Source organism: Dendrobates tinctorius, unplaced genomic scaffold, assembly GCF_039654945.1.
Source record: "Dendrobates tinctorius isolate UK_male_01 unplaced genomic scaffold, ASM3965494v1 ptg000075l, whole genome shotgun sequence".
In the NCBI taxonomy this organism is placed as follows: domain Eukaryota; kingdom Metazoa; phylum Chordata; class Amphibia; order Anura; family Dendrobatidae; genus Dendrobates; species Dendrobates tinctorius.
This window is the reverse complement of record NW_027361743.1, coordinates 19,257,092-19,263,904: the sequence shown is the minus strand read 5'-3', so window position 1 is coordinate 19,263,904 and position 6,813 is coordinate 19,257,092.

The following is a 6,813-nucleotide window of genomic DNA, read 5'->3' as shown; positions in this document are numbered from 1 at the left end:
CTCCCCTCAAACACTCTCGCACCCCTCCAATCTATTCTAAACTCTGCTGCCCGACTAATCCACCTGTCCCCCCGCTATTCCCCAGCTTCTCCCCTCTGTCAATCCCTTCACTGGCTCCCAATTGCCCAGAGACTCCATTACAAAACCCTAACCATGACATACAAAGCCATCCACAACTTGTCTCCTCCATACATCTGTGACCTCGTCTCCCGGTACTTTCCTGCACGCAACCTCCGATCCTCACAAGATCTCCTTCTCTACTCCCCTCTTATCTCCTCTTCCCACAATCGCATACAAGATTTCTCTCGCGCATCACCCCTACTCTGGAACTCTCTACCACAACATATCAGACTCTCACCTACCATCGAAACCTTCAAAAAGAGCCTGAAGACCCACCTCTTCCGACAAGCCTATAACCTGCAGTAACCACCGATCGACCAAACCGCTGCACGACCAGCTCTACCCTCGCCTACTGTATTATCACCCATCCCTTGAAGATTGTGAGCCCTCGCGGGCAGGGTCCTCTCTCCTCCTGTACCAGTTATGACTTGTATTGTTTAAGATTATTGTACTTGTTTTTATGTATACCCCCCTCACATGTAAAGCGCCATGGAATAAATGGCGCTATAACAATAAATAATAATAATAATAATAATAATAATGGGCCATACGTACCCACAGCTTAGATCCTCTGCAGTGTATGGGCGGACACCAGATAGTATTTTCAGCAGTCCGGCAAACCTATACCCCCAAAATCCTTTGCAAGCACCAAAACAGTACTACAAATTCTTGGGTGTTCCATCGACCAAACAAATTGACTGCATTTATGTTGGACCCTCATCCAGAAAAAGGATGGGATATATATCGGGATAGTTTGTAGTAAATATATAAGTCTAGTCAATACAGTCATTTTGAGGATGTTAACCCGGCCAAACCAGGAGAACTCTCCACGGTTCCAGGAATTAAGATCCAATTCCAATATGGACAAAAATCGACCAAAGTTCAAGTCAAACAATTCTGATAAATCCGTTGAAATAATGGTGCCCACGTAGTTAATATGATTATTTGAGGGCGATTTAAATGGAAAATTATGTTTCGGAACATTCACCATTTGCAAGAGTAGGGAAATATTTATGGCTTCAGATTTTTCGAGATTGATCTTAAAATTGGACCAATCACTAAAACGTTCCAGCTCAGATATCAGGAAAGGAAGTGAGGTATGAGGATCAGTTAAAAGAAACTAGCAGGTCATCAACAAATGCAGAACACATAGTCTGAACCTGCTGTTTTGACTCCCCGTATTTCAGGATTAGCACGTATTTTCAGTGTTTTTTTTGTGTTCCACTAGAGCTGCATTGTATCACACCTTACACTGTTTCATTGCTTCCTCACTGTCAATAACCTTAGTTTGTACTAGAGATAACATGATATTCATGGCATTCTTCTTTACCTTGTTGTGTTCTTTATATACTCACATTTGTACACTATTTTAAAAGGGAGGTATACCCCTTAGTGTTAGAACACTACAAACTTAGTGTTCCCAGCATTTTGGTACAGAGGAGTAATGTGAAGGTCCTGAACCCTCTTGAAGAATCTGCAAAACAGGTACCATTCATAATAGTAACTTACGTGTGAAAGGGGCCTTATGGTGCTTTCAGTCACCAGAACCTGAGTGCAATTACAACAGCTACATTTTCTAAAGTTCCTCCTACGCATAAGTGTCTCCATGCACAAGTATACAACCACCTGCATAATCAAACTTTTTTTCAAATAATTTTATTGGTTTTCAGTAATTAAACAGGGTAAGGGAAGGAAGGGAGGAAAGGGAATGGGAAGTAAAGAACCTTGTACAGGTACGGAAAAAATTTAAAACTAGAGAACCCACAAATAGGCATTAACCCCTTCCTGACATCAGACGTACTATCCCGTCCATGGGACCCGGGCCCCTATGCCCATGGACGGGATAGTACGTCTAGTGCGATCAGCGGTGCCCACGTGGTGAGCGCCGCTGATCGCGGCCGGGTGTCAGCTGATTATCACAGCTGACACCCGGCACTATGTGTCAGGGGCGGTCACGGACCGCCCCCGACACGTTAACCCCTTGCACACCGCGATCAAACATGATCGCGGTATACCGGGAGTTAAAGGGAAGCATCGGCAGGGAGGGGGCTCCCTCCGTGCTTCCCTGAGCCCCCCCACGGCAGCGCAATGTGCAGCGCTGCTGCGGGGGACTCCTTTCCTCCAGGCCCCCGGATCCAAGATGGCGACGGGGGCCTTCGGGGGCCTGGAGGAAGCTGGCTTCCTCAGTGCCTGCAAAGCGCAGGCATGAGGAAGCCTTGTGCACTGCCTGTGACAGATTGCTGATCTGTCACAGTGATCTGTGATGTACTATGTAATAAAGTAAAAAAAAAATTAAAAAAGTGTAAAAATAATTTTAAAAAAATCGCCAAATAAATTAGTAAAAAAAAAAAATAAATATTCCCCAATAAATTCATTTTTTGAAAATAAAAAAAACCCAAAACAATAAAAGTACACATATTAGGTATCGCCACGTCCGTAACGACCCGCCCTATAAAACTGTCCCATTAGTTAACCCCTTTAGCGAACCCCTTAAAAAATAAAAATAAAAAACGAAGCAAAAAATAATGATTTATTATCATACCGCCAAACAAAAAGTGTAATAACGCGCGATCAAAAAGACGCATATAAATATCCATGGTACCGCTGAAAGCATCATCTTGTCCCGCAAAAACGAGCTGCCAAACAGCATCATCAGCGAAAAAATAAGAAAGTTATAGCTCGCAGAATAAAGCGATGCAAAAATAATTATTTTTTATATAAATAGTTTTCATTGCATAAAACCGACAAAACATAAAAAAACGACCTAAATGAGGTATCGCTGTAACCGTACTGACCCGAAGAATAAAACTGCTTTATCAATTTTACCGCACGCGGAATGGTGTAAACGCACTCCCCCAAAAGAAATTCATGAAACGCTGGTTTTTGTTCATTCTGAGTCCCAAAAATCGGAATAAAAAGCGATCAAAAAATGTCACGTGCCCGAAAATGGTACCAATAAAAACGTCAACTCGTCCCGCAAAAAATAAGACCTCACATGACTCGGTGGGTCAAAATACAGAAAAATTATAGCTCTCAATATGTGGTGATGCAAAAACTATTTTTACAATAAAAAGCGTCTTTTAGCGTGCGACAGCTGCCAAAAATAAAAACCGCCATAAATAGTAAATCAAACCCCCCGTTATCACCCCCTTAGTTAGGGAAAAATAATAAAATTTAAAAAATGTATTTATTTCCATTAGGGCTAGGGTTAGGGCTAGGGCTAGGGTTAGGGTTAGGGCTAGGGTTAGGGTTAGGGCTAGGGTTAGGGCTTGGATTAGGGTTAGGGGTGTGTTGGGATTCGGGTTGGAGTAAGAATTGGGGGTTTCCACTGTTTGGGCACATCAGGGGCTCTCCAAATGCAACTTTGCGTCTGATCTCAATTCCAGCCAATTCTGAGTTGAAAAAGTCATACGGTGCTCCTTCCCTTCCAAGCTCTGCCATGCGCCCAAACAGTGTTTTACCCCCACATGTAGGGTATCAGCCTACTCAGGACAAATTGCAAAACAATTTTTGGGGTCCAATTTCTCCTGTTACCCTTAGGAAAATAAAAAATTGGGGGCAAAAATATCATTTTTGTGGAAAATGATTTTTTTATTTTCACGTCCAAGCGTTATAAACTTCTGTGAAGCACTTTTGGGTTCAAAGTGCTCACCACACATCTAGATAAGTTCCGTGGGGGGGTCTAGTGTCCAAAATGGGGTCACTTGTTGGGAGTTTCAATAGTTTAGGTACATCAGGGGCTCTCCAAACGCACATGACACCCGCAGACCATTCCATCAAAGTCTGCATTCCAAAATGGCACTGCTTCCCTTCCGAGCCCCAACGTGTGTCCATACAGTAGTTTTCTCCCACATATGGGGTGTCAGCGTACTCAGGACAAATTGGACAACAACTTTTGCGGTCCAATTTCTCCTGTTACCCTTGGGAAAATGAAAAAATTGGGGACTAATTGATCATGTTTGTGGAAAAAATACGATTTTTTTATTTTCATGCCCGGGCATTACAAACTTCTGTGAAGCCCTTGGGGGTTCAAAGTGCTCACCACACATCTAGATAAGTTCCTTAGGGGTTCTCGTTTCCAAAATGGGGTCATTTGTGGGTGTTTCCACTGTTTAGGTACATTAGGGGCTCTCCAAAGGCAACATGACACCCGCAGACCATTCCATCAAAGTCTGCATTCCAAAACGTCACTACTTCCCTTCCGAGCCCTGACGTGTGTCCATACAGTAGTTTTCTCCCACATATGGGGTGACAGCGTACTCAGGACAAATTGGACAACAACTTTTGGGGTTCAATTTCTCCTGTTACCCTTGGGAAAATAAAAAAATTGGGGACTAATTGATCATGTTTGTGGAAAAAATACGATTTTTTTATTTTCATGCCCTGGCATTATAAACTTCTGTGAAGCCCTTGGGGGTTCAAAGTGCTCACCTCACATCCAGATAAGTTCCTTAGGGGGTCTAGTTTTCAAAATGGGGTCATTTGTGGGGGGTTTCCACTGTTTAGGTACATTAGGGGCTCTCCAAAGGCAACATGACACCCGCAGACCATTCCATCAATGTCTGCATTCCAAAACGTCACTACTTCCCTTCCGAGCCCTGACGTGTGTCCATACAGTAGTTTTCTCCCACATATGGGGTGTCAGCTTACTCAGGACAAATTGGACAACAACTTTTGGGGTCCAATTTCTCCTGTTACCCTTGGGAAAATAAAAAAAATGGTGACTAAAAGATCATGTTTGTGGAAAAAATACAAATGTTTTATTTTCACGCCCGGGCGTTATAAACTTCTGTGAAGCACTGGGGGGTTCAAAGTGCTCACCACACATCTAGATAAGTTCCTTGGGGGGTCTAGTTTCCAAAATGGTGTCATTTGTGGGGGGTTTCCACTGTTTAGGTACATCAGGGGTTTTCCAATCGCGACATGGTGTCCGATCTCAATTCCAGCCAAAAACGTCAAATGGCGCTGCTTCCCTTCCGAGCTCTGCCATGCGCCCAAATAGTGGTTTACCCCCACATGTGGGGTATCAGCGTACTCAGGACAAATTGCAAAATAACTTTTAGGGTGCTGTTACCCTTGGAAAAATAAGAATTGAGGGTGAAAAGATCATTTTTGTGGAAAAAATATGATTTTTTAATTGCACGGCTTTATGTTATAAACTTCTGTGAAGCCCTTGGGGGTTCAAAGTTCTCACCACACATCTAGATAAGTTCCTTAGGGGGTCTAGTTTCCAAAATGGTGTCATTTGTGGGGGGTTTCCACTGTTTAGGTACATCAGGGGTTTTCCAATCGCGACATGGTGTCCGATCTCAATTCCAGCCAAAAACGTCAAATGGCGCTGCTTCCCTTCCGAGCTCTGCCATGCGCCCAAATAGTGGTTTACCCCCACATGTGGGGTATCAGCGTACTCAGGACAAATTGCACAATAACTTTTAGGGTGCTGTTACCCTTGGAAAAATAAGAATTGAGGGTGAAAAGATCATTTTTGTGGAAAAAATATGATTTTTTAATTGCACGGCTTTATGTTATAAACTTCTGTGAAGCCCTTGGGGGTTCAAAGTTCTCACCACACATCTAGATAAGTTCCTTAGGGGGTCTAGTTTCCAAAATGGTGTCATTTGTGGGGGGTTTCCACTGTTTTGGTACATCAGGGGTTTTCCAATCGCGACATGATGTCCGATCTCAATTCCAGCCAAAAACGTCAAATGGCGCTGCTTCCCTTCCAAGCTCTGCCATGCGCCCAAATAGTGGTTTACCCCCTCATGTGGGGTATCAGCATACTCAGGACAAATTGCACAATAACTTTTAGGGTCCTGTTACCTTTGGGAAAATAAAAATTGGGATGAAAAGATCATTTTTGTGGAAAAAATATGATTTTTTAATTGTACCGCTGTACGTTATAAACTTCTGTAAAGCCCTTGTGGGTTCAAAGTTCTCACCACATATCTAGATAAGTTCCTTGGGGGGTCTAGTTTCCAAAATGGGGTCACTTGTAGGGGGTTTCCACTGTTTAGGTACATCAGGGACTCTCCAAACGTGACATGGCATCCGATCTGAATTCCAGCCAATTTTGCATTGGAAAAAGTCAAACGGCGCTCCTTCCATTCTGAGCTCTGCCATGCGCCGAAACAGTCGTTCCCCCCCACAAATCAGGTATCAGCGTACTCAGGACAAATTGCACAATAACTTTTGCAGTCCAATTTCTCCTGTTACCCTTGGTAAAATAAAAAAAATTGAACCTGAAGTATTTTTTTTGTGAAAAAAAGTTAGATGTTCATTTTTTTTTTAAATATTCAAAAAAATTCCTGTGACGCACCTAAAGGGTTAATAAACTTCTTGAATGTGGTTTGGAGCACCTTAAGGGGTGCAGTTTTTAGAATGGTGTCACTTTTGGGTATTTTCTATCATATAGACCCCTCAAAGTGGCTTCAAATGTGATGTGGTCCTAAAAATAAAATGGTGTTGTAAAAATGAGAAATCGCTAGTCAACTTTTAACCCTTATAACTTCCTAACAAAAAAAAATTTTGGTTCCAAAATTGTGCTGATGTAAAGTAAACATGTGGGAAATGTTAGTTATCAAGTTTTTTGTGTGCCGTATATCTGTGATTTAAGGGCATAAAAATTCAAAGTTGAAAAATTGCGAAATTTTCAAAATTTTTGCCAAATTTCCATTTTTTTCACAAATAAACGCA